At 44.4% G+C, this 18022-nt stretch overlaps 1 pseudogene; it reads left to right on the top strand.

Moving 5' to 3' along the window:
• Positions 1-996: 996 nt before the first annotated feature.
• LOC121827514 (transcription initiation factor TFIID subunit 10 pseudogene) lies at positions 997-3116 on the top strand (annotated as a pseudogene).
• The last annotated feature ends 14906 nt before the right edge of the window (positions 3117-18022 follow it).

Below are 18022 nucleotides of genomic sequence, written 5' to 3'. Positions count from 1 at the left end.
TTTCTTGGTTGGTGTGGCTACTGTGAAAGAGAAAATTTCATTAAGCCCAGACTTAATTTGCATCTCTACATGTAAGCTTTTATATCGTGTTACTGATACACTCCAGACACAGGGTACAAACTTCTCGGGTAGGCGCCCCAAGAATCCAGACTCCGGTCCAGTTGATGCAAACAGCAAGAGGTTTATTGATGCCGCTGTACAGTGGGGCTCCTCCCCTCCCAATAGCAAGAGTTGCACCCTACTGCAGTCACATAGGTACTTTTAAAGGAAAAAAACCCACAAAAGCCATAAGATTATAATTCCCATGCAATTTATTTTCGATTGGTTCCTGTCTAGGGGCTAATTTCTAATCACAGGGTAGATACAATCATATCAATGTGCACATCCCCCCCCCTCCGGAATTTCAGGGGGGGGGAGAAATCAGGGCAGGAGCAGGAGTGAAGGTTACACAAAGGTTACAGTGGTCTTTCCTGGAACACTTGCAATTATCCCAGTCACAGTTGAGTGCATCTCTTAACAGAAATCTCTACATTGTGGTAAGGGTGGTTGAGTAATGGCTGAGTCAGTTTTCCCCTGGAACTAGCTCTTTAGTTCCTCATTCTCCTGAGGATGGGGGAGGGGGAGGAGTGAGCCTAAAGGGTTAGGGTCTTTTATTACTACTCACCAGGCTGGCCTCAAACTCAGAGATCCTCCTGCCTCTGCCTCCCCACTGGTGGTATTAAAAGCGAGTGCCCCCAACTCCCTGTCTCAAAGGGATTTTAGCTAGTGATCCTCCTGCCTCCTCTTCCTTCAGCAAATCCTACCAGCGTTCCAGGCCAACTTGGTCTCCAAAGCGAGTTTCAGGAAAGGCACAAAGCTACACAGAGAAACCCTGTCTAGAAATACAAAAAACAAACAAACAAACAAACAAACAAAAAAGGATTAAATCCCTTAATAAAATTAGATCTAGATCATGATGAAAGAAAAGCCTGGTTCGCCACCTCTCCCACCAGCACCATGAGCTGCAGCGGCTCAGGCAGTGACACCGAGGCAGCAGCAGCCTGTGCAGCCTCGGTCACAGGTCGGGTGCCCCAGGTATGGGCTCCTACCGCACTGCCCACCAGCACACCCTCTGAGAGCAAGGCCAGCCAAGGAAGGACAGCAGGGGAACCCGCCCCATCTCGGGCTCCAGTGTGGGCCGGCCTAGGTGTCAGCAGCTGACTTGGCTCCCCGTAAAGGGCAATGTCTAAGGTCCTGTATGCCCTGCCGAGAAAGGCCAACAGAGAAGGGAAGCCCGTAGTGTCCAGCACATCTCCTGCAAACTTCTTGATGCAGCTGGAGAATTACACTCCTAGGATCCCAGATGCAGTGACTGCTTATTACCTGAACCCTGCTGGCTTTGAAGCTTCAGACCCACACATAATTCGGCTCATCTCACTAGCTGCCAAGAAGTTCATCTCAGATACTGCCAACAATGCCCTACAACACTGCAAAATGAAGGGCACAGCCTCTGGCAGCTCCCTGACCAAAAGCAAGGACCGCAAGTAGACCCTTCCCATGGAGGACTTTCCCCTGCCCTCAGCGAATGTGGTATCTGAAAGACCCTAGCCCTTCAGGTTTACACCCCCAAGCTTCAGGAAAAGAGAAACTTCAAGCACCAGGAAATGAGAAACTAAAAATCTAGTTCCAAGAGCAACCTGACTTAGCCATTGTTCAATCTCCTCTGCAACCATATAACAATGTAAAAAGATTTCTGTTAAGAGATGTGCTCAACTGTGACTGGGATAGTTGCAGGTGTTCCAGGAAGGACCACCATACCTGTGTATAAACTCCACTCCTTCCTTGATACCCCCCTTGAGGTTTCAGGGAAAATGTACCTGTTGACGTAACTGTACCCCCTCTGTGATCACTCTGTACACAGACCATGATCTTGTGAAATGAAATTATATGGGAATTGTAATCTTGTGGGTTTTGTGGGTTTTCCTTTATAAGCCCTCATGGGGCTGCAGTAAGATGTAGCTCTTGCTCTTAGGAGCAGAGTTTGCCCTTCTATATAGAAGCTTAATAAATCCTCCTGCTATTGCATCAACTGGACTGGAGTCTGGGTTCTTGGGGTGCCCACTTGAGACCCCCAGATTTGGGGTCCAACAATTGGAGGTTCCACCGAGACTGGGGTGCCACCCAGACCCCCACTCTGCCAGTTGGAGGTAAAAACGAGCTCGAGCTATGTTTTATGTTATTGTGTCTTGTCTTTTGTCTGGTTGATTTGGCATTTGTATTTGGTGCCTGCAGAAGTATGCAGGACTTGTGTCTGGGACTTATGTGGGAGAGCAGACATGCTCAAGGGTCCCCAGGTCCCCACTCTGGAGGTCTCCTCTGGAGTGATCTGAAGAAGGAGATGAGTCTCTCCTTCCCTGGGGGAGCAAGGCTGTTCACAGCAGCCACTCCCATTGTGTCTGTCCTTGTCCTCTTTGTGTTTTTTTTTTTTGTTTTTTTTTTTTTTTTTTTTTTTTGGAGTCTGTCTTTTGCTTCTACCTTTCTCTCTCCATATGGGCAACAACTAACTACCCCCCTAAGTTTGAATTTAGATAACTGGAGAGATGTGCTCGCCCCGGGCTCACAACGCCTGTCTGGAAGTCAAGAAAAAAAATGGATCACCTTCTGTTCCTTGGCCTTTGGGGTCGGCTGGCCGGGGGATGGGACTTTTAACACTGACATCATTTCACAGGTGAAGGCTCGGATCTTTGACCAAGGACCACATGGACACCCAGATCAAGTGCCTTATATTTCGGTCTGGGAGAGTTTAGCTAGAGATCCACCTATCTGGGTGAAGCCGTTTCTCACTGCTTCACCTGCCCCAGCAACGCTGGGACCCAGACCTCCCCCTCTCCCTTCTCAAACTCCCCTTACTCCCCTTGTCCCTTCAGGCCCTGCTGTCCCCCGACCGTTCCCCCCCTTTCCCTCTTAAGGAAATCAAGCATGAAAACCCCCGGTCCTTCCAGTGGACCCGGGAGACTAAAGATGGAATCACTTGCCTCATGCAGATCCATCCGCCGGCGCAGGGGAAAAAAAATCCCCCAAAACAGCTTGGGACACTGGCTAGGCAGCCTGTGAGCAATGGAGCAAAGCGGAGCTAGCAGGAGTCAGCTGGATCCTTAAGGAGCTCAGAATGTGGGGGCTGGTGGAGAACGAACTGCCCTTCCAGGGTCATAGCTGACAGGTCTGAGGGCCCTGCTGGGGCATGGAATCTCCCATGCTGTTGGGTGGGACTCCCAAGACCTGCCCTGAGGCTAAAACCTGATCAGGATCTGGCTCCAAGAATGGAATGTCATTCCCTATGTGAGGCTAATGGACAGTTTTTTGTCTATGATTACTGAGGAAAATCACAAGAAAGACTTTGATATAAAAGGTTATAAAAGGTCACTAAACTGTTTATACCTGCAAATACTGAATTTGAAAGTTAATTCTGGTTGGTTTTCATCTTAAAAATGGATAATGATTCTGCAAACTGCTTATGTGTGTATATGAACAGATATGTGACTTGGAAATGTAAGCAAGCTTTAACTGTATGTATGCATGTATGTAACTTGGATCCAACTATGTGTATGTGTGCAAGTAATTATTGTTTTACCAAATGTTCAACAACAAGTTTCTAAAAATCTAAATAGATAACAACATATGTTTAAGATATTTGATAAATACTAAAGCTACACATCAATGCTTTTATTCACAGGAATAGACCTTGCTCTGACAGCTAAACTTTGTAATTTAAGATTTACCCATGTAAAATGATAATGATTTTAAAGACATAAAGGGATCATAAAAAAAAAAAAGCTGAGATTTGCAAATATATGGCAGGACTAAAGTTTCAAAAAGAGTCTGATGGACCTTAGCATTTTAAAAATTGCCAGTGTCAGATGATGATCACTGAAAGCACCAGCCATAATAATATAGAACAGACAGGCTATGTACGTGATGCCAAAGGTAGGGTCAAGGAAATCATACAAGCCTCTGAATAAGGGAACCAAAAAGATTATAAATGAGTCCCAGATATTAAACTTTGGTATTGTTTGTACTCTGGAGCTTGGTTTTACTTTATACAGATTATGCTCCCCCTTAAAGTAAAAAAAAAAGGAACTTTATTGTTATTACAGAAGACATTTGAGAGATCTTAATCCTTTAAGAACAGTTTTTATAGTTAAAAAACAATGACTTAAAAATGTTTCTCCTTACTCAAGGTACATTCAGGCTTAAGAATGTTGTCTAGCCTCTTTATGTTTGCTAAGTTTGCTAAGCTTAAGTTATTTAGATAAGCTGATATATTGATATTTTGTTTTGGCTTCTTTACTGAACCTGTATTTGATGCTAAAAGAAGCTTCAACTTAAAAGCATTGCTTTTAATAATCAGTCATGAGTAATCAAGTTTCTTTTTAATTATAGTCAGGATAAATAAGTGCTAATGTAATATTACAGGAATAAATTTACTCATTTATTCAGTCCCTTGCATATGTTTTCAGGGTTGAGCTTAAAACAAGTAGTTAGAAACAAAGTTTGTCTATTCAGACATCTGGACAGCCCTCATACTTCAGAGATCTGCAGAATATGGCATTTAAATGTTGATCTAAAAGTTTATTATATCAGACAGGCTTCTAGACCCTAGCAATGGCCCAAGGTCTCCGAAGAAGATTACGTATGAGGCACCACAACGTCTCTGCCTGGATTATGACATCGCTGACCACAGGGCAAGATGCCCCAATGCAATGCCTGCTGCCAGGACCCAGCCCAGACTGTGGACAAGTGGTAGGACACTGAGACTGATTCCTGGTCAAGGTCAGGGCCTGTTCCTAATGCCTGAGCTGGCTTTTGGGAGTCTATTCCTCTTAAAGGGTTGCTTCATCCAGCCTTAATGCACAGGGAAAAGCTTAGTCCTACCTCAAATTGATATGTCATGCTTTACTGACCCCATGGGAGGAGGCCTGCACCTTTATGAACAGAAACAGAGGAAAAGTAGATGGTAGTGGAGTCATGGGGAGATGGGAGGGGGCAGTGGAATGGGAGCAGAGGAGGGAGGGAAAACTGTGGTCAAGATAGAAAATAACTGAAAAAGTCTTAAGGCAGGAGAGGCTACATATTGACTTGTAGGATAGTCTCAAAAAAATTTCATTAAAAACAAAAAAGGGGGTTGGGGATTTAGCTCAGTGGTAGAGCACTTGCCTAGCAAAAACAAGGCCCTGGGTTCGGTCCTCAGCTCTGAAAAAAGAAAAGAAAAGAAAAGAAAAGAAAAAGAAAGAAAGAAAGAAAGAAAGAAAGAAAGAAAGAAAGAAAGAAAGAAAGAAAGAAAGAAAAACATCAAGCAGCTGATTGACTACTGAAAATGTCCTGGAGAAAAGGTCAGTGATTTCTGTTTTTAGAGGCCGGATACGCCTTCAGAGATCTTACATAGCAGTAACCAGGACCACATCATCTTCAACAAAAATGGGAGGATGTGCCTCATATGGGGGAGTGCTTGGCTAGCATGCTGGAAGGCTGGGTTCATTCTCAGAATGTCAAAAACGGGGCACAGGGGTGCACTTCTGCAGTGCCACCTCTCCTGAGAGAAAGACCAAAGATCAGAGACTCAAGGCCATCCCACGGAGGGCGATTGGTGAGGTCAGTGTCAAAGAAGAACAATGAAGTGAAGGCTCCAGAAATACAGAAAATTAAAAAAAGATAGAAATTCAGCTTACTTAATGTCAATGGCAAATGCTACGTCAGGGATTTCAAATCTAGAAAGTTTTAAAATTTGTGTTTTGCATATTTATCTATAATTTTTTTAAAGATTTATTTATTTATTATGTATACAGTGTTCTGCCTGCACGTACGCCTTCAGGCCAGAAGAGGGCACCAGATCTCATTACAGCTGGAAATTGAACTCAGGACCTCTGGAAGAGCAGCTAGTGCTCTTAACCTCTGAGTCATCTCTCCAGTCCCCTATTTATCTATAATTTAAATTTTTTATTTCCAAGCAGCATTTGGAGTCACAGGGAAATTGGAGAATCTAGCTAGGTGACTGCTTGGAAGAGGCTCCCCATGGTGGCTGTGAGTGAAATGGAGACTGAGAACAGCAGATGAGGAGTCCCATTGTAGACTGACTCCAGTTTTCACTGCTGTTCTCTTCTTTGACACTGGGAAATCAATATCAGTATTTCTGGGTTGGAACAGGGTTTCCTGATGCAGCCCAAGCTAGACACAGTGTATGAAAATCCTCCTGCATCCTGCTGCAATAAGTGTGTGTGTGTTAGCGAAGCACTCTACTGACTGATCTGCAACCAAGGTGCTCCTGTCACAGGATGAAAGGGTTCACAGCATCCTTCTGTCTCATTAGCTTATCCAGCAATTGCCTTCCACAGCATCAAGCACAGCTCTTAAACTCTGGAACAGGTTTTTAATGGAGACCTAGAAAAAAATGTCTTTTAAAAATGAGACTTCCAGCCAGGCAGTGGTGGTGCACACCTGTAATCCCAACACTCTGGAGGCAGAGACAGGTGGATCTCTACAAGTTCTGCTCTACAGAGTGAGTTTCAGGAAAGGCTCCAAAACTATAGAGAAATCCTGTCTCAGAGAGAGAGAGAGAGAGAGAGAGAGAGAGAGAGGCCTTGGCCACTTCTGATCTGGAGGACAGGCTCAACAAGCTCCTCCCTTCCAAGTGATGTTCCAAGAATCCTTCACTGGCAGACATACAAAGACTTAAGAATCATGCTGCCTGCCTCAATCTTTCAGGGTCTATCTGCAAAGTCCTTAATAAAGGCCTCCCACCTGGAAACTTAGAAGAGAAGCAAAGTTTTTGAGGGAAAAGCTGAGATGTGAGATGTGGACAAGAAGCACACTGTAAGATCTATCTTTTCTTACATTCTGAGAATTCCACACGTTTCACCCATTAGAGTGGGAAACTCAGAGTGGTAGGTTTGAGCAATGTCCACCATGACTTCTGGACTATGTTGCGGAACATTGTTTTAAGATGTGTTACATTTGTTTGTGCTTGGAACATTTGTTTAAGATGCAAAGATGTGTCTTACTCTTTTATGTTGCATTTGTCTAACTCTGTGAAGCTGTGTTACTGTGCCTGTCTAAAACACCTGATGGGCTAATAAAGAGCTGAACAGCCACTAGAGAGGCAGGAGAAAGGACAGGTAGGGCTGGCAGGCAGAGAGAATAGATAGGAGGAGAAATCTGGGAAGAAAAGAAGAAGGAGTGAGAGAAGGACATCAGGGGCCAGCCACCCAGCTACACAGCCAGCAATGGAGTAAGAAAGAAAACACACAGAAAAAGAGAAAGGCAAAAGCCCAGAGGCAAAAGATAGATGGGATATTTAAGTTAAGAAAAGCTGGCTAACTGTTCAGTCCAGTTCTCTAGCTCCTTCCCAGGGGCACATTCCATGCCCCTTCCCCCCAGCCATTGCAGCCCCAGAGACCAAGCAGCAGCCTCATCCCCCGCCCCCTTGACAAGCCAACCATTCCCTGCAGCACCAAGGGCTATTGAGCCATTGGCTCCCACTGCACCGATTGGGAAGAGGTAAGGCCCCCAGTCTCCAGACTGATCAGCCCAGTTCTCTAGCCCCTAGGCCCTGGTGGCGTATTCTGTTTCCCCACCCATACCCACTGCCAGTGCAGTCCCAGAGACCAAGCAGTAGCCTGTCCCCTGCAGCACCAGCGACCACCAGAGCCATATGCACACGCGCACACACACACACACACACACACACACACACACACACACACACACACTCATCCACCCCTGCGCACCAATTGGGAAGAGTGACTCTGGAGCCATATGCCCCTCCTGCACCAATTGGGAAGAAGGGCAACCACAGGAGCCACAAGCCCGAACTGCACCAATTGGAAGAAGAGCAACCTGGAGCTCCACCTGTATGGATTAAAGGAAGAAATGGGTAGATGGCAGTGTAAGTACACATTAAACAACATAAAGAGCAATATGGTACCAACAGAACCGAGTGATCCTACAGCAGCAGGAACTGAACATCCCAATGCAGATGATCCAAAAGAAGATGACCTTTAAAACAACTTTATGGGGCTGGAGAGATGTATCACAGGTTAAGAGCACCAGCTGCTCTTCCAGAGGTCTTGAGTTCAACTCCCAGCAACTACATGGTGGCTCACAACCGTCTGTAATGAGATCTGGTGCCCTCTTCTGGCATGCAGGCATACATGGAGGCAGAACATTGTATACATAATAAATAAATATAAATAATTTAAAAAAAAAAACTTTATGAAGATGATAAGGACCCTAAAAAAGGAAATGAAAATTCCCTTAAAGAAATGGAGAAAAAGACAAAAAAAAAAATGGAGGAAATCAAAAAATTTCTTGGCCGGGCGGTGGTGGCGTACGCCTTTAATATCAGCACTTGGGAGGCAGAGCCAGGTGGATCTCTGTGAGTTCCAGGCCAGCCTGGGCTACCAAGTGAGCTCCAGGAAAGGTGCAAAGCTATGCAGAGAAACCCTGTCTCGAAAAACCAAAAAAAAAAAAAAAAATTCTTAAAGAAAGTCAACAAACCCAAGGGAAAAAAAAACAAACAGGTGAAGGAAACAGTTCAAGACTTGAAAAATAGAGGCAATAAAGAAAGCACTAACTGAGGGAATTCAGGAAAAGGAAAATCTGAATGAATGAGCACAAACTACAGAGGCAAGCATCACCAACAGAATACAAGAAATGGAAGAGAGACAGGCAGTGGTGGTGCACACCTTTAGACCCAGCTCTCAGAAGGCAGAGCCAGGTGGATCTCTGTGAGTTCGAGGCCAGCCTGAGTTACAGAGTGAGATCCAGGACAGGCACGAAGAATTAGAAGGAGGAGGAGGAGGAGGAGGAGGAGGAGGAGGAGGAGGAGGAGGAGGAGGAGGAGGAGGAGGAGACGAAGAAGAAGAAGAAGAAGAAGAAGAAGAAGAAGAAGAAGAAGAAGAAGAAGAAGAAGAAGAAGAAGAAGAAGAAGAAGAAGAAGAAGAAGAAGGGAAGAGAAAATCTCAGAGGCATTGAGGATACAATAGAGGAAACAGATTCATCAGTCAAAGGAAATGTTAAATCTAGCAAATTTTTAACACAAAATATCCAGGAAATCTGGGACACTATGAAAAGACCAAACCTAAGAATAATAGGTGTGGTGGTATTGTGTTCCCCAAAATATTGTGCACCCTAATAAACTTATCTGAGGTCAGAGAACAGAACAGCCACAATATTAAACATAGATGTTAGGCAGTGGTAGCACACACCTTTAATCCTAGCATTCCAGAGGCAGAGATCTACCTGGATCTCTGTGTGTTCAAGGATACAGCCAAGCATGGTGATTCACGCCTTTAATCCCAGAAAGTGAGCCTTTAATCCCAGGGAGTGATGGCAGAAAGCAGAAGGGTATATAAGGCATGAAGACTAGAAACTAGAAGCTTTTGACCTGGTTAAGCTTCAGGCTTTTGAGGAGCAGTTTAGCTGAGATCCATTTGGATGAGGACTCAGAAGCTTCCAGTCTGAGGAAACAGGATCAACTGAGGTATTAGCAAGGTGAGGTGGCTGTGACTTGTTCTGCTTCTCTGATCTTCCAGCATTCACCCCAGTACCTGGCTTCAGGTTTGATTTCATTAATAAGATCCTTTAAGATTCATGCTACAAATAGGGATAGAAGAAGGAGAAGAATTCCAGCTCAAAGGCACAGAAAATATATTCAACAAAATCATAGAAGAAAACTTTCCCAACCTAAAGAAGGACATGCCTATGAAGGTATAAGAAGCTTACAGAACACCAAATAGACTGGACCACAAAAAAAGTTCCCCTTGACACTTAATCAAAACACTAAACATACAGAATAAAGAAAGAATATCAAGAGCATCAAAGGTAAAAGATGAAGTAACATGTAAAGGCAGACCTACCAGAATTATACCCGACTTCTCAGTGGAAACTCTGAAAGCCAGAAGGACCTGGACAGATGTCCTGCAGATACTAAGAGACCACAGATGCCAGCCCAGACTATTATACCCAGCAAAGCTTTCAGCCACCATAGATGGAGAAAACAAGACATTTCATGACAAAGCCAGATTTAAACATTGTGTATCCACAAATCCAGCCCTACAGAAAGTACTAGAAGGAAAACTCCAACCCAAGGAAGTTAGCAGCAACCCACAAAACACAGGCAATAGATAATCTCACACCAGCAAATCCCAAAGAAGGGAAACACACACAGATGACCACCAAAAAATTAACAGGAATTAACAATCACTGATCAATAATATACCTTGACATCAATGGACTCAATTCATCTATAAAAAGACACAGGCTAGGGCGGTGGTGGCACACACCTTTAATCCCAGCACTTGGGAGGCAGAAGCAGGTGTATCTCTGTGAGTTCGAGGCCAGCCTGGGCTACAGAGTGAGTTCCAGGAAAGGCACAAAGGCAAAGTTACACAGAGAAACCCTGTCTTGAAAAAGAAAAAAAAAAAAAAAGACACAGGCTAACAGTTCAAGGCCAGCCTGGTCTACAGAGCGAGATCCAGGACAGGCACCAAAACCACAGAGAGAAACCCTGGCTTGAAAGCACCAAAAATGAAGAAGGAGGAGGAGGAGGAGGAGAAGAAGAAGAAGTTTCTTGTATTATTTGTTTTCTTAGTACTGGGGATTGAACCTATCAAATTCGAGGCAATCACCTGACAACTAGATTATATCTCTAGTGTGTTCTTTATTATTATTATTATTATTATTATTATTATTATTATTATTATTATTATTATTTCAAATATTTTTGACAGGGATTCACTATATAGCCCTGGTTAGCCTGGAACTCAAAGAGATTGACCTGCCTCTGACCCCAAGTGTTAGGCTTAAAGGCATGTGCCACTACACCTGGTTTCCAGCCTTTCTACTTTATAAAGGGAGAAACATTTTCAATGACGCCTCAGGCCAGCCTTGAACTCATCATATAGCCCAAACAGGCATCCATGGGATGATTCCCATTCCTCGGCCTCTTCGGGGCTAGGATTGTATGAGTGATCAACTACTCTCAGCAAGAATATACTGTATCAGTTTTTGATACATGGTCTCAGTCTGTAGCTAAAGCTGGCCTGGAATTCCCTGTATCTGGAACTGACCTTTGACTTTATAATAGTCTTCTTGCCTCAGCTTCCTACATTCTAGGAATATAAGCAGGGGCAACCAAACATTGCTTTATTTTAGTTAAGACCAAGTCTTCCTGCCCAGCCCAGGCTTCATGGTCCTCCTAACTCTCCTTGGTTTTAGGATCACAGGCATTAGTTCCCATCCCCTATTGAGGATGATTTGTTTTCTGTTTCTTTTTCTGCATTGAGATTGAAGGTAAAAATCTAAATCCTCCTGCCTCTGTCTTCCATGTACTGAGATTAAAGCTGTGTTCCCACTTCAACAGACTCCTAAAAACATTTTGTTGTTGTTGTTGTTTTGGTTTTTTGTTTATTTTTTCAGTTTTTTGAATCAGGGTTTCTCTGGGTAGCTTTGGAGCCTGTCCTGGAACTCATTTTGTAGAGCAGGCTGGGGATCCACCTGCCTTGGAGTGCTGGGATTAAAGGCGTGGGGCCCCACCACCCAGCTGACATTTTGTTTTTCAATGTCTCACTATGTAGACCAGGTTGGTATTAAGCCTTAAACTAACAGAAATCCAATTGCCTCTTTTTTTTTTTTTTTTTTTTTTTTTTTTTGAGACAGGATTTCTCTGTGAAGCTTTGTGCCTTTCCTGGATCTCGCTCTGTAGACCAGGCTGGCCTCAAACTCACAAAGATCAGTCTGGCTCTGCCTCCCGAGTGCTGGGATTAAAGGCTTAGGCGACCAAGCCTAGCACATGCACCTCAGGCTTGTAAAATGAAATCTAGTGGGACGCATTTCTGATTCTCCATGAACTGTCCTAGCCATGGGTTACAGTAGTACCGAGAATGTGGGTAAGTTGGTAGTAGGACATTTCCATTGCCTTCCTTTGACGACCTTGAATGATGATCTGGGACTTTCTCATGAATAGGGAAGGCTCAGCACTCAGGGTGCTGGTTACCCCCTTCCCAGAAGGTTTCTGAGGAACACTGGCTGAACCAGATATTTGATGATGAACTGAAGTGGCTATGGGTACTTCTTCTGGGCATCTTTAGGTGCCTTCTGTCCTAGAACTATGGTTTTGTGGCCTCTAGCTTCAGATGTAAGAGAGTAAACAGGTCTACGTAATTGTCAAATCAGTGACTAGAGTGTGAGCGGGTCCTTGGGTGTTGGAAAGGGCTTCTTCTCTATTCGTGGAAGACTGTCTCTCCCTAGATACTTCCGTAATGTCACTTCTCTGTAAACCCCTCTCAACATGAGCTTGGAGGTTCTAGCCATATCCAGGAGCTAGGAAAGCAGTTCCCGCTGAGGAAATGAGACCTTGGCTCTCTACCTGGAAGATCTGCCCTTGGGGCTCCTCTTAGAGATTTTCATGGATGCTTTCAAAGGGGACACACTAATGTTTTAAAGCAGATGGTGAAGGCCAGGCCTTTCTTCTACCTGACCTCGGGAGCCCTGATGAAGACGCCCAACCTGGAATCTTTCAAAGTTATCATGAATGGGCTTGATATGCTGCTTGTCCTCAAGATTCACCCCAGGTAGGGGCTGGAGAGATGGCTCAGAGGTTAAGAGCACTGCTTGTTCTTCCAGAGGTCCTGAGTTCAATTCCCAGCAACCACATGGTGGCTCAAAACCATCTGTAATGAGATCTGGTGCCCTCTTCTGTATACATAATAAAAAATAAAATAAAATCTTAAACCGGGCGGTGGTGGTGGTGGTGGTGGTGGTGGTGGTGGTGGTGGCAGCGGCGGCGGCACATGCCTTTAATCCCAGCACTCGGAAGGCAGAGGCAGGCGGATCTCTGTGAGTTCGAGGCCAGCCTGGTCTACAAAGTGAGTTCCAGGAAAGGTACAAAACTACACAGAGAAAACCAGTCTCAAAAAAAAAAAAAAAAAAAAAAAAGATTCACCCCAGATAAGAGAGACCCAGGGATTCTAGGAGGAGGTCCCAGGAGTTTAGGACAGGGAGAGCTTTGGGTCAGACAGTGGAGGATGAAGCATGGACCAAAGAACTTTTGATGATGCTGATGAGGAAGAATGGAAGCCCTAGGCCATTGCTGATCCATCTAGGAAAGGACATCCAGGCAAGTGAGAATGCTTAGGATAGATGAAGCCATTGATTAAAGAGCCTTTCTCTGGGCTGGAGAGATGGCTCAGTGGTTAAGAGCACTGGCTGCTCTTCCAAAGGTCCTGAGTTCAATTCCCAGCAACCACATCACTTCACAATCACCTGAAATGAGATCTGGTGCCCTCTTCTGGCCTGCAGGGACACATGCAGGGACACAGAATACTGTATACATAATAAATAATAAATAAATCTTAAAAAAAAAAAAAAAAAAAAAAAGCCTTTCTCCGGCTCCTCTCACAGTCATCAGAAGGACCACCCTAGATTTCAAGGGTTAGGGAGCAGAAAAAAAAAGTAGCAGAAAAAAAAAGTCCAAAAGAAAACAGGCTGAGCTGGTCCCTGTCTACAATCACTGCACTAGCTGACTGAACTGTAGTGTATATCTCTAATAGTAGTAGTAGTAGTAGTAGTAATAGTAGTAGTAGTAGTAGTAATAGTAGCAGCAGAAAACAGGGAGGAATGACTGACAGCCAGAAACTAGAGCCCGAGCTCACTCGGAGTTGAGGGCCTGGCCTATGTTATGAGACACATTCCTATTTTGCCCACGGGAGGTAGTTTGGGTTTTCAGAATGTGAATCAGAACCTCTGGCCATGCCTGCTCACCAGAAGTCTTCTGGGGCTCGGATGAGTCACAAACAGTCCCAATCCTGGGATGGGAACTAGGCAGATGTGTGCATTAAAGATCGCACTAGGAATGAATTTCAGTTCTACCTCTTGACCTGGGTAAAGAAGAGAAAACCGGTAGTCCAGCTGTGCTGCAAGAGGCTGCATATTTTGTCAGATAACATGTAGAGAATGCACAAGTTTCTTCATGTTATACATCTGCACAGCATCTGGGAGCAGGTGGTGGATAGAATGTTTTTGCATTGAGAGACGATGAAAATATTTGCACTTTAAATTTGTACTGATGAGAGAAAAATAATAATAATAAAAAATAAAGAAAGAAAGAAAGTATTTGCACTTTAGCTGGGCAGGATGCATAACATTGGGAAAGTTTCCTTTGTGGCTGTGAGTCCAGGGATATATATTTCCAAGTATCTGAATAAGTCCTATTCCCAGAACTATACTGCTCATTTACAAAACCTGGAGAAACTCTGGAAACTTGTTATTCATTATGTCATCTTGAAAGGTGTTGGGAGCATAGCACAAACATCCTTGAGCCCGCAGATCTCCAGAGAAACAGGAATGTTAAGCACACAGGATGTCTTTACAATAGGAAAGATGAAAAACCTGGTCTTCCCTCCAGAAAGCTGATAATTGCAAGTGATTAACAGCCTGGTGATCTGTGTCCTATGTTGGGCCAGGCCATGTCAAGCTCTTACAGCCAGGACTGGAGGTGGTTAGTAATCTAAATGACCCTTAGAGCCAGAGGCTCCCTCAAGCTCCCACAGCCAGGACCAGAGGTGGCTAATATCCCAAATGACCTCTATGCTATCTGTATGACAAGACCAGACCAGACCCTAAGGCCTTTAAGCTAGTATAGGTATCATATCTCTAGAACCCATCTTCCTGGAAGAAATAACATGTGCCCTGAATTGAGTTTCAATGTAATTATGCTTCCTTGTGCACTGGGGATACACCAGGAAACTTGTTTTCAAATTGTACTGAGCTTAAATAAACTGGGAATAATCTGCCTGTTATTAGATTCTCAGAACTCTGATCCAGGTTGACAAAGTCAATCTGTACCGGGTTTTCATTCTTATCTCCTCAAACCTGCAGGAATACCCCCACCCCCACCCCACCCCCACAACTGTATGACACCTGCAGGAACCCCCTCAGAAAGGCAAACTGTACAAGATACTGAGGTGAATGTGGGTAGAGAGCTAGCTGTCCACCCAGGGCTAAGCCCTTCTGGCTTACAGTAAATCGAGATGGGTGTCTGCTATGCTTTGGGTGCTGGACTGGGACAGCTGAGGATGACTGGGAAGTCATTGCAGTCCTAAAGTCTCCCAGAATGACCCCTGTCAAACCAGAGGGTCCAGCTGCTGTGGGAAAAGCCAGCTGTGATTTACAGCTGTGAGATGAAACCCAGGGAGGGCTGTTGGGATTTCCCCTCAAGGAGAAAGGAACAGGAAGAAGGCACAGATAGACCATCTACAGGGTTTCCCCGGTATGCCCTTGCTCAGCAGCTATGTGAAAGGGTGTTGTGAGCGTAGGTAGGGGCTGAGTAGATGGGAAGCATGTGATACTGAAGCTAAGAGTGAGTGGCCAAGGTGAAAACTGCCAAGAGAGAAATCTGTGCTGAGGGAAAGTAGGCAATCTCTCGTGGATATTGCTTGATGCTGCCTTACCTCTGTCTGAGACTGTGGTTCTACTAATAAGGAAAGAATATACAGCTGTGTCCTGAGCCACCCTGGAGTGATGGTGGCAGGTCTTGGCCCAGAATAGGGTTACTAGAATGAAGAGTCTACATAATGCAGCATCCTAGGTGGGGATGGAATGACCTTGGGCTACAAGGTTACTCCCTGACTGTGTGCTCCAGACCACTCCCTCAGGAGTAGAACCCCTTTTTTTTTTTTTTAAAGATTTATTTATTATGTATACAGCATGTATGACTGCAGGCCAGAAGAGGGCGCCAGATCTCATTACAGATGGTTGTGAGCCACCATGTGGTTGCTGGGAACTGAACTCAGGACCTCTGGAAGAGCAGTCAGTGCTCTTAACCTCTGAGCCATCTCTCCAGCCCCTAGGAGTAGAACCTCTTTAGATACCCTCTGGTTACTTGCTGATGGAATCAGACTTGAAGCATCTTTGTGAGTGTCTGAGCACCAGTCAGCTCAAGCACAGATTTCATATCAATATCTGCATGGAGGAGTTCAGTCCCAAACATCCCAGAGCTCTCCTAGAGAATGTGGCAGGCAGTCTGCAGACCCTGGACCTAAAGCACTGTAGCATCACTGACGCCCAGTTCCATGCCATTCTGCCTGCCCTGGACACTGCTCCCAGCTCACCATTCTTAGTTGCATTGGAAATTACTTAGCTGTGTCTTTTCTGGAGAAGCTACTGTGCCGCATTGTCAGGCTGAGTCAGTTAAGACAAGGATTGAACCCTGTGCCGAGGGAGAGAGAGCCTTAGTGCTTGCTATGGGGTTTTTTGTTTGTTTGCTTGCTAGTTTTTGTTTTGTTTTGTTTGTTCCAAATGCTAGCAAATGATGCAGACATCTCTCTGGTGATTACAGATTTGTTCATTTGTGTATCAAGGGCATTTAATTATTCTGTCCCTTATATGCTCAGCTATTTCACAGAGAACCCCTCATGGCCAAGAGTTCATCAGCTTGTATTGACTGCATTTTGCATAGAACCCCATTCTCAGTTTAGACTAAAATGAAATCTGAGAAGCAAAGGTTCTGGGTTATATTCTTAGAAATAAGTGATAAACATGCACCTTTGGGAAAGGTGGGAGTGAGCTAGCTGGAGACCAACAAACAATAGATGCGACATGGCCACTGCCTGTGGGCCGGAAGTCCAGAGATCACAGTTCCTGAGGTCACCTTCTGGAGTTTCCATGCATTTCCTCTTTACCCAGCACAGCAGGATAACATTCCTCTTTTTAAATGTTTTTCTAAAGCTGGGCGTGGTGGCTCATGCCTTTTCCCGCCACACTAGGGAGGCAAGTGAGTCTCTGAGTTCCAGGCCAGCCTGGCTTACAAACTGAGTTCCAGGACAGCCAGGACTGTTACACGCTGAAAACTTGTCGATAGATAGATAGATAGATAGATAGATAGATAGATAGATAGATAGATAGATAGATAGATAGATAGAGGGGCTGGAGAGATGGCTTGGAGGTTAAGAGCACTGACTGCTCTTCCAGACGTCCCAAGTTCAATTCCCAGCAACCACATGGTGGTTCATAACCATCCATAATGAGATCTGGTGCCCTCTTCTGCTGTGCAGACATACATACAAACAGAACACTGTATACATAATGAATAAATAAATCTTTAAAAAAAAAAAGATATATAAGTAGAATGTGTGTTTTGTTTTTTTTTTTTTTTTTTAATTTGAGGTGGGGAATACTTGAATTCCATAGTATATAAATGAATCTCAGCACAACTCTTCTTCCATCACTTGCGTCTTGTGGATCCTACTCAGGTCATCAGACTTTGCTGTAAGGGCCCTTGCTCACTTGCTGGACCACAGCCCATCTCACCAGCCCTCCAGTGCCCCAGGAATTGGACTTAGGGTCTCACATGTTTGACAAACACTCTACCACTGAGCTACAATCCCAGAAGCCCTCTCTATTTAATTTTTAGACAGTGTGTCATTAAGTTTCCCAAGATGGCATTCAAGGTTTATCCTGCCTCAGTCTCCAGAGTATCTGTGATTACAGACCTACAGACCCAGCTCTTCTTTTTGTAGGGTACTGACATGCAAAATCTCTGTTCTGCCACTGCTACACCCCAGCCTCTTAGTGTATCTATTTTTTTTTATTTTTTTATTTTATTTTTATTTTATGTGTATTGGTGTTTTGCCCGTGTGACAGTGTTGGAGCCCTTGGAACTGGAGTTACAGACAGTTGTGAGCTGCCATGTGGGTGTTGGGAATTGAACCTGGGTCCTCTGGAAGAGTAGTCAGTGCTCTTAATCACTGAGTCATCTCTCCAGCCCCTAGTGTATCTATTTTCAAGTGGGATTTTTACCATCCCTCTGGCTCAGCCTCCCAAGTACCGATTACAAAAATGTGCCACAACTTGACTCTCTTATCCTATCTTAAAACCCTGCTCTCAATGGGCAATGAAGGCGAGTGAATTATTAGCCCTCATATTTTTCTTTCTTTCTTTTTTCCTTTGGTTGTTCTTTTTTCTTTTTTCTTTTTTTTTAAGATTTATTTAT

This window comes from Peromyscus maniculatus, chromosome 2 (assembly GCF_049852395.1).
Source record: "Peromyscus maniculatus bairdii isolate BWxNUB_F1_BW_parent chromosome 2, HU_Pman_BW_mat_3.1, whole genome shotgun sequence".
Classification (NCBI taxonomy): Eukaryota; Metazoa; Chordata; class Mammalia; order Rodentia; family Cricetidae; genus Peromyscus; species Peromyscus maniculatus.
The sequence above is the reverse complement of the archived record's forward strand: the minus strand, read 5'-3'. Positions and strand labels throughout refer to the sequence as shown.